This window comes from Belonocnema kinseyi, chromosome 3, assembly GCF_010883055.1.
Source record: "Belonocnema kinseyi isolate 2016_QV_RU_SX_M_011 chromosome 3, B_treatae_v1, whole genome shotgun sequence".
NCBI classification, from domain to species: Eukaryota; Metazoa; Arthropoda; class Insecta; order Hymenoptera; family Cynipidae; genus Belonocnema; species Belonocnema kinseyi.
In genome coordinates, this window is record NC_046659.1 from 151,088,316 (window position 1) to 151,099,316 (window position 11,001).

Here is an 11,001-nt window from a genome sequence, read left to right on the forward strand (position 1 = left end):
GCCCTTTCCAAATTTTAACAAAGGAACTTTTAAAAAGTTTACGCCAGCTACCATCGTTCCCACACGCCGGCTTCATCTATGTAACAGTGCCAAGGGGCGCGAAGTATATGGCACGTTTATACCGCCGACGGTACCCAGCGGAAGTATTGGAGGCTCCCGCACCACCCCCAAATCCTGGAATTGTATCTCGTATTAACAATTATTTCAGGGAACTTTATCGCCCTAGGTAGTGTCTCTTATTTGTGTGCAAAATATGTCCTACGAATGTCGGTATATTTTAAGGTATTATACGGATAAAATTGTTTTCTGCGAATTATTTTGAAATTGGGACTGTAGATTTATTAGAGCGTTATCTAAAGTTTGGTATAGTTTGAAAAGGGCTGACCATTTCGAAGTTAGGATAAGTAAAATCCAAAATCGCATCTTATGCACGTAAGGCCTATCCCAAATTATTGAAAATGTAACATATTTTAGCATACCGCCTAAACGGTTCTGACAAATTTTTTCAAAAACTGAGACACGGTAGGTAGTATGAAAGAACAGAGAGGTCTGATAGATTAGACACACTCACACGCATTCAGTTAATCGAAATGAAGTTAGAGCGTCTTCAATTGTTCTTCGCATATATAGCTCTTCTTCTGAAGTCATCCGTATAATACCTTAATCAACAAATTCTGTACATTCAAGCATATATAATAAATAAACTCATAACTTGGCGATGTCATAGTCTTTTTTCCATAGGGACTCTCGCATCGAAAAGGAATTAACAAGATAAATAATTTTTTTATTTCATCTTGCCTTGTGACCACACGTCTCACGGCGGTGTGATATATATTCCACATTTCTTTTCAACAATTGCAATGATTTTTAGAATATTTTCGAGGAATATTTAAAGAGCTCTTCAATGATTTTCAAATATAGAAAGTTATTTCCAAAAGTATACCCTGGCGGACAGAAGAAACCGAATGGAGTCTATACAAAGAACCCGTAAAGATCCCATTAGGTCCCCAATTGCTTCCTTTTTAAAAAAACTCAAAAAACAGCAAAATCAACTTTTAAATGGTTGAAATTCAGGTTCTACTTTAAAATTTGCATTAGAAACTCACGGAGTAATTGCAATACTTTTTCTTGCAGCGTTAAAAACTTTAAAAAGTGAAATACCTGTCATTTATATGGGTCGAAGGCGCCTTTAAGTGCATCTTCTTTTAGTAGCAGTTAATAAGCGTTCCGTCAGTAACTAAGAATTATGTCTTGATGCTAGCGCCACATAGTGCAAACCTCAGCCAACAACACTGCGATACAAGTGAGAGAGAATTTTATTTTTAAACTTCGTGCGCAACATACTACTTGAGCTATTATGGATGCGCTTGAAGTCACCTTCAGCAGAAGTTAATGACATTTAAAAAATTTTTAACGCTGCAAAAAAAAGTATTGCGATTACTTTGTGAGTTTTTAATTGAAAATTTAACGTGGAATCCGAATTTCTACACTTTAAAAGTTCATCTTGTTTTTTTTTAAGTTTTTAAAAAAGGAACCGAATGGGGACATAATGGAGTCTTTACGGGTACTTTGTAGAGGCTCCTTTAGGTTCTTACGGTCCGCCAGGGCAGATAGAATTTTTAAGACTTTGGAATATTTAGAATGATTTTTACGAATTAAAAATTTTTTCTAGTGGTTTAAAGGGGTTTCGAAAAATTTTAAAGACTTTAGTTTTATCTTACAATAGTCACGTAAACTCTTGACAATGTCTACAAATCAAATCTCTGATTTCAGTCAACCACACTTTAAAAAATTGAGCTGTGACAAGAAATATTATTTCTTATTATAGCTAAACATTTAGCTGAAAACGAATGAAGGAATTTAGAAAGAGCCCTGGTTCAGCGAAAATGAATATCGTTGACCATTTTCCATATACCAGGGATATGGTAAAGTCACTACCCATAATAAGTATAGCTATAATAGATATATTAAGAATAGGATTCTCAAGGAATGATCAGAAGAGCACCGGTGCATTATCGGAGCCTCGAAATAAAATGGCGACAGTCCAAGTGGGAGCAGTGAGAGTTCAGATTTACTTTAGACAATTAAGTGCGTCTTACCACTTAAAGTGCACGCGAATATTTTTATTGCAAAGAGTTTGTGCTGGGGTAATAATAGTTTAGAATTGTTTTGATTGTACTCAGTGGGCACAAAATTCAGCGACATTTTTACGACATCGTTACTACATCTTTACGACAACTTTACGATATCTTATGTCCATGTCGTTACAGTGCTTTTACGATATCGTAAAGACATCGTCAGATCATACGACATATTTACAATATCGGAAAGACGACTTAACGACATGGACGTAGGATGTCGCGAAGTAGCCGTAAAGATGCGATAACGATGTCGTAAAGACGTCGCCAAATTTTATGCCCGCTGGGTAGGCAGAAGCTATATTGAAATATTCACAATTATAAAGGAGAAATAAAATTGTCAGCTTCAGCGATAAAGCCTCATCCTAAGCATTTATTTAATCATTTGATTTTCCTGAATTAATTAGTTGTGGATATCTTACCATACAAATGTGTGCTACATCGAATGGGTCAACTCGAGCCTAACCTAGAAATAAATTTAACCTAGCCTAACCTAATTTCACCTAACCTCACGAAACACAATTAAACTGATTGTGTTGTCCCGTTGTGTTTGCGGTACCGTTTCATTCAGCTTCGGCTTAACCTACATAGAGGTTTAACCTATCCTAACCTAACAAAACCTGACCTAACCTAACCGATTACGCTGGCAACCCTGTTCTTGCGTACTTTAATATTTTGACATTAATAGCAGTAAATGGCTGGAGTTTCGTAACCGCTTGTTGCTAGCATTATTCGCCTGGGTCTGTAACCAGGGCACCTCCACATGGGGACGGTGTGCAACGGATCCACATTGGCTGAGTCCCTGGGTAAACGGCGTTCATGCCGTCATGGCAGACAAAGGTAAAAAGTGTATTACGATGCAGGGAAAAACCCTAGTATTGCCATTTGGTCAGGGTGGGAAAGCGGGCTCTCCGACGTCGTCATCATGCTCGGAAGCCTTTGCTGTCTTCGGTGGAGATCGGGATGCAACCAAGATCTTGAAACTCAGACCGATTGTCAGTCCATCAACTGCAGTTTATTAGGATTGTGGTTGGAAAAACAAATACCAATCGGCGAATAGTCGAACAAAAGATTTTCATCTCAGAACAAACATACCGCGGAGTGATAGATCGTGAGGGACATCGTTTCCAGAATAATCAAAACAATGATAAAAGAATGGGGCGTGCTAGGTTCCGCCCGAACGATTCGCGTGGTTTTTCATTGTCAAGTCGGAATTCAAACTTGTCAACTACACGGAAGACGGGATCGTTGCTCTTCTGGCGTGAAGATGACTCGAGCCAGAGCGACAGTTCCCCCCTAATTAATTCAAGACAAACCCCAAATGGTTTAATTCGTAGGATTGTTGGAAGTCATTCTAACTTCGACCATGACATGCCTATGAAAAGCGGTCGTTTAGTCAGTTCCTGGAGAATTCCTTTTCCAAAGACTGAGCGGAACCCTGAACAGCTCCTGCTGATTTCTGACGCGCTTTCTGGTATGTGTGGGGCGTAAAGAAAGACGGCGCCGACCTTTTCCTCGAGGTTCATGAGTTAAAAAACGAGAAGAATTAAACTCTCACGGAGTTCGCCTGTAGGGCTAGGCTCAACGTCGAATGCATGGAGTATCCGACGAAATTTAGAGAACAATTAAAACAGATGCTTACGAAACTCAACCGACGATTGATGAATCCAATTGACTCCAAGATGAATTAAAGTCGAACGATGAGAATTCCGAGAGCGAACAAGTCACAGACTTTAATGCTTTCCAACCTAAGTCAACCACAAACCTTAAAAAGAGATCGTAAAGTACAAAATACGAAATCTATGACTTGTGAAAGACTCGACCTAAGCTTGGGCAAGTTTCAAACGAAGTTAAATCAAGTTAACACAAGTGACAAAGTTGTTGCTAAGACCCCCTTCAACATACAACCAAAGTTGGAAGGAATAAAACCTTCGTTTGACCGATCTAAATTATTCGCTTCAATTGCGCGAAATTAAATATGGTCTGTTGCCTTTGTCATGAAACCGGATATTTTAACACTAGTTGTCCAGGATACCAGGGAAACGCAAGAAGCCCTCCGTAATTTCCGGTCAGATTATTGAAACCAAGGGCATAAACGAAGATATTCAGAAGCCTTTTTCGTCCGAAATGGTAAACGATGTTCAAAAGATCTTTAACATCAACAAACCTAAAAATTTGGATTGCATACACTGTCATTTCAACGAAATGCGGTTCAATGACCCGAATCCACTGGAGTTACATTTATTTGACAAACCTCTTAGTGACTCGGAAAATTCTGATGAGGAGGTGGATCATGTTTTACACGCAAAGCAGGAGAGATCATTTAAGGAAACAATGGTCATACATTCATTTTCGGTCGAGAAGTCGCCCACGTGGAAAGTTCCCCGAAAAGTGATCCACGGAAATGCTATGGAAATCCCGTTGAATTTCCGTAAAAATTTTACTAACTTTCCGACTGCAATTAGCAGCCTGTAATCCACTCTGGAAGTTACTATCGAAAATTTTTCTATCAGTAACGCTACCCTAGGTTGACTGGTAGGGCACGACCATCGCCTCAATAAATTTAGATTGCACCAGGTGCATAAAATATTTCTTCCACGAGGAAGTTGATTTCCAAACGAATCTTGGAGGCAACAAATCATTTTTTTCATAACACGTCATTAGAAAATAACCTTCGAGTGCACCAGGTGTGAAAAATACATCTCCTTCGAGGAAGTTGAGTTCTAAATGAACCTTGGAGGCACAAAAGAATTCTCTTACACGACTCGTCATTGTACAATAACGTCCAATTGCACCAGGTATAAAAAATACATCTCCCTTGGGAAAGTTGAGTTCTAAATGAACCTTGGAAGCAAACAACCAATTTTTTTTTATGATACGTCATTAGACAATAACCTCTAAGTGCAGCAGGTATGGAAAATACATCTCCCTCGAGGAATTTGAGTTCTAGATGAACCTTGGAGGCAACAAACCATTTCCTCATATGACTCGTCATTGTACCATGACAATTGGTTGGTTTTCTCCAAGTTCAATTTAGAACTCAACTTCCTCGAGGGAGATGTACTTTTTACACCTAGTGCACTTGGATGTTATTGTATAGTGACAGATCATGAACAAATTTGGTTCATTGCCCTCAAGGTTCATTTAGAACTCAACTTCCTCGAGGGAGATGTATTTTTTATACTTGGTGCACTTGGAGGTTACTGTATAGTGACGGATCATGAATAAATTTGGCTGGTTGCCTCGAAGGTTCATTTAGTACTCACCTTCTTTGAAGGCGATATATTTTTCACACCTGGTACCCTTGGAGGTTATTGTACAATGACGACTCATAAACAAAATTGGTTGGTTGCCTCCAAGGTACATTTAGAACTCAACTTTCTCGAGAAAGAAATATTTTTTGCACCTGGTGCAAACTAAATTTGCACTTACCGGGGAGTCTTTCCATGTGGACCGAGGAGGGCGTTACTGACATAGTCGGCTTGACTTACTCCATGCATCATCTTGACTTACGCTATGCATCATCCACCGACTAGATAAAAAAAAATATTTTGCCCCGGTAACGTGATTCATGAAGCTGAAAAGTCGATTAGGATACCTGTCGAAATTAACATTTTTGGTGAAAATATTCGTGGCATAATCGACAGCGAATTTGTTATTGACATAGTTGATGACTATGGACCTTAATGGCTTAGCATGATGCCAAAATTGTCAGGAGATTTAATTCTCGTAATGGACTTCTGGCTGAACTTTAAGGTGTTGGCGGATCCATTCTCGCAAACTTGGACTTTAAGTAGTAGCAAAAATCATTATCCACTATCCCATAGTTCCCAGATGCTAAACGAGCTCCAAACACTGTCGATCAACGAAACTGAGTATCTGAGAAAATGTTTAGAAGTTCAATTTGATAAATCCACAAAGAGTCTACTGGCAAAACTCGCTTAATCAAACACGTGATTGAGTTAAGTGATACAACACCACACTATCGAAAGCCATAACGTCAAAGTGAGATAATACGTAAATTTATCAATAAAGAGGTCGATAGGCTGTTCGAAAAGGGGTAAGTTGCATAGACCAATAGCGAATTGGCATGTCCGCCAGCAGTTGGTCCTAAAGCAAATGGCGGACTTAGGTTTAGCATAAAATACCGACCCTATAACCAAAAATGAAGCAAATTAGAATATGCCCTTAACAATATGAGATCTATCTTGTCTCAACTCCATCAAGTCAAAATAATTTCGACACTTGATATGATTGAAGCTTTTCATCAAATCCTTATGGATGAGAAGAGTCGAAGGTACACGGCATTTCCAGTCAAAGGAAAAGGATTTCTGGGATGGAATAGGATGCCTTACGGTTTAGCCGAAGCACCTTCGACATTCCAGGAATTAATGGATCTTCTAGAAAGAAAATATCAGCAATTGATTTCCGAGAGGAAATTATCAAACAAATGGTGTGATCAGGTTTTTACGTGCCTGGATGACTGGATCAGTGTCTATCAGGATTTGGATGAATACATTGCCATTTTGTCATTGGTGTTTGAAGTATTCGGGGAAGCAAATTTGGCCTTAAACCGCGAGAAGAGTAGCTTTGCCTGTAAAAGAGCCAAATTTCTCGGGTGCCTCGTCGACGAGTTCGGCATGAGGCCACCTCCCGAAAAAAACCAGGGAATAATTGACTTACCAGTCCAAAAAGGATTGCACTCAACTGCGACAGTTTAACGGTTTTGCAAACTGGTACCATAGAAATTTGAGAAACGTAGACAAGATTTAGGGTCCGTTGAATAAATTGATCAGTCGAAGCTCTTCGGTTGTACGTTTCAATCCCTGGAAAACCCTTCATTTTTTACACCGATGCTAGTGATCTTGGATTAGGCTCTCTTCTGGTGCGAAGGAATATGGGAACAGGAATTGATAGCTTGATTGAAGTTTTAAGTCTAGCATTGAGAGACGCACGAAAACCATGATATTCCGCAAGTAGTACATCTTGATCGCAATAAAACATGGAATAGAATCCACCAAAATTATGACTAGCTGTTCAAAAAATGCGAAATTTGCGTTAAGGTCAAATACGATCAAACCCCTATAAAAGAACAAACGGACTAATAGGCCCTTACAATCATCTTGGCCTCAGATATTCGTTGATACCGTCGTCTCTTAAACACGAAAAAAGGGGAAACTCTAATTTAATTTTCGTTCAGGAATTGTACTCTAAATATATAGAGTTATTCCCAGTTCGACATAGGACCGGTAAATCCGTAGTTAAAGCGCTCGATACAGTTTTCGACTGTTGGGGAACCCCGAGGTCAATTCTTACGGATAAAGTTACGGAACACGTGAATAAAGGTGTCAGAGCCCTGTTGCTAGCGAGAGACGTTAAGCACAACACTACCCCTTTAAGGCATCCCGAAGCAATTCGGCCGAGCGCGTTAATCGAACCATTAAGCCAATGGTTTCCGCGTTCTTAAACGTGATCCATAGGAAATACGATAAAAATTGGTTGAAAGTTCAATTAGCCTATAACACTGTTCCGAACTCAGGCAGTAGAATATCGCCTTTCTTTTTAAAACACGGGCGCAAAGCAGTGGTTGTGCACGCTACGCAGTTCCCCGAAAATGTGGACAACTCCACTATCAATGAATAAATCGAGGAATGGACCGTGCGTATGAGGAAAATTGACGAATTCCGTCATAAAGTCGAAAATCAATTAAAGAAAAACTCGGACATGCATTAAGCCAAGATCAATTCAAATAGAGTCAAATCAGTTGAGATCAAACTGGAAACCGAAGTTTATTACCCAAATAAGAAATTGCGTAACAAGGTCGAAGCATATTCCTGGAGGTTGGCACATAAATGTGGAGAGCCTAAATTATCATTCAAAAAAGATTTTAAATGAATTTTGAACACCGCAAAATAAGAATTTTAAACAGGTCAATTTGCTGCGAAATAGAAGATTAAAAAAAAAAACAGTTGAATGTTTTTCCCCAACCAATTTTGTATTTCCCTGAACATTAATAATTGAAGACAAGGCCGTAGTCAGACAATAATTTCGGAGGTGGGGGGGATACAACAAGAAAAAAATTCTGGAGGGGGTATATAGCGGCTCATAGGAGATCATATGTATATTATGCACAGCGAAACCCTTCAATAGCCCTCCCTTCTATAGCCCTTCCGAGAATTGATGCCGCGCCGCAGGTAGGTGTAAAAGAAGCTGTGCGGGGTACGCGGAATCTACGGTTGTCACTCAGGCGAGCACTCAGGCTCATGTTTCCAGAATTTCGGGAGGGGGAAGATCCCCCCCCCCCCCGGCTAAGGCCGTGATTAAAGACGAGAATCTAAAACATTCCGTGCAGAGATCGCCAAGTTTCTTCCCGGTTCTAGACTTGGGCCAGGCTAAGGACCCCTAGCTTGAGCCTAGCTTAAATTTTTCAATAGCTAGAGCTTGGGCTCAGCTGGTGTGAAAGTTCCTAAAATGGACGCAGATGGCGTAGTACTATTTTTTTTACTTATTACTTTCCAGTTTCAAGTGTAAAATTTTATAAAATGGCTATCATTGAAATTAAATTGATAAAAATGCCTAAAATAAAAAGCACTCTAAAAGTGCGTTGTAATATTTTAAACCTAGAATCTTTTATAAACTGAAAAAAACAATTTCAAATGTAAAATTTGAAATTTATTCTGTTGACTAATTTTGTTTTTCAGTTAGTAGTTTTTCTTTGGGCGTAATGTTAAATTTATGATAAATTTCTATAAAGTTAATGTAAGTTATTATAGAATTAAAGATAACAATCTCTTTATATTTTCTCAGATTTTAATCAATTGAATAGGAGATAAAAAATTTTATTTTCCTGTTACTGCTTCTACCACGCAATCTGGGACAAGTGTTTTGTAATTCTTAATAATTTTAAATATTCTATGCGCAATAAATATAGCAAATATGGCTGATTTTAAGTGTTATATCAACAATCTTTATTATTTCACTTGTTTCGCAATAAAGAATAAATAAAGCACTATTATTTAATGGAGGGGATGAAAGTATATATAGTCGTCACTTATAGCGTCAGTTCTATTACGAACTTCGTGAAAAATTAGATTCTTCTTCTTGGTCATTTTTTTACTCAGAAAAAATGAGGGTTTCCACTGAAAAAGTACTCCTTGCTCTCATGGGGCTTCTGCATTTCAGACGTAAGTGAAATATAATATTGAAATTAATAAAATATGATAAACATACCATATATCTTTGCAAACATGCTTACACAACAGCTTAAAGTTACAATATGGTTAGTTTTTAAAGTGTCCAGCTTTAACACGGAACGCAGTTTGGATTATAAAGCACTAGCCTTTATGTTATCAAATCAGAGGTGTGTCTAGTAAAGAATTCGAGAACTTTATTTATATTTTAAAATTACTTGCAAATCTTGAAAATTGTTTGAATTTTACTAAAATTCCTGAAAAATCCTGTAAAATAATAAAAATCTCTTAAATTCATTTAAAATATCTTGAACTCTTTTTAATATTTTGAAATCTTTTGAAATTTTGAAAATACTAAATATATTGATCCTTTTTGGTTTAAAATCCAATAATTTTATATAAAATGAAACTATTTGATATGAAATAAAACTATTCGGTAAAAAATATTTTCAGTTTGAAAATTCAACTCTTGTGTAGATAATTCGTCTTTTTGGCTTCAAAAACCAACAACTGAGATGAAAATCGATGTATTTCGTTGGAACTTCGTTGTTTTTTATTTAAAAGTTAATTTTTCACCTAAAAATTTAACTATTTCTCTTGATTGAAAATTATAACTTTCTTGTTCAAATTTATCTCTTGGGGTGTTTTTTAGTTGTGAAACTTAACTATTTTGTTGAAAATTCGCTTTTTTCGGTACAAAATTATAATCTTCTTCTTCGAAACTTTTTTATTTGATTGATGATTCAAGTGTTTTGTCAAAATGACCTCTTTTTCGCTAAATTCGACTGGCTGAGAATTTTCTTTTTTTTTTTTTAAATTAAGTTTCACATTCTCATAAGAGAAGATATTGAATTTATCTAAAAGTTGCCCCCCCCCCCCCTCACAGTTTGTAACAAGTATTCATGTTTTGAGACCCAGTGAATCCGAAAAACATGTTTTTACGAATGCATTCGTCGGTCTGTCTGTGTAGCTGTAGATTTTTTGTTTATTATCGCGAAATCTTTCAAAATAATTTTCATATTAGATTGCCCTTTGGTATTCACGTAAATTAAAGATCTTTTTTCGGTTATTTATAGTACTGAAAAAGACAAACTATTTCTGTATATGACTTTTGTTGAATTTTAATTCAAATAGTGCACGGTATGAAAAAAGTCAAGACAAGAAAAATGTTGCTTTTTTAGATGCCCTACACGATTATGATCAGAACTTTTTGCATTTTCTTGAAAAATCGAAAATTCAAATTTTTCAGCATAGAGAGGACAAGTAAATTTTCTTTATGATAAAAAATAAGATTAGAAATTAAAAATTAAATTCTTGGAAAAAACGAATCAAGTTGCAAGAAAAGCTTTAATAACCATTGTTTTTTAAATAGGATGCGTACTTTTTTTTAATTATAGAAACAAGACAATGAAAATAATTTTGTTTCAATTACAAATTATATAATGAAAAAACAACCATTTCCTCAAAAAATATAGACCTAAGTAAAAAGTGTATCGGACAATAATTGTTTTGGACGCCTTGCACAATTTAGCACAGATTTTGCTGTGAAAAAATGGCGATGCCAAGTTTTTGAAAATTACACAGGCCGACAAAATTTGACAAAGGTCCGGAACCAGAGACCAGACCTAGTATACCCGAAGGTTTTTGCTGCACTGAATCCGAATCCGACCTCA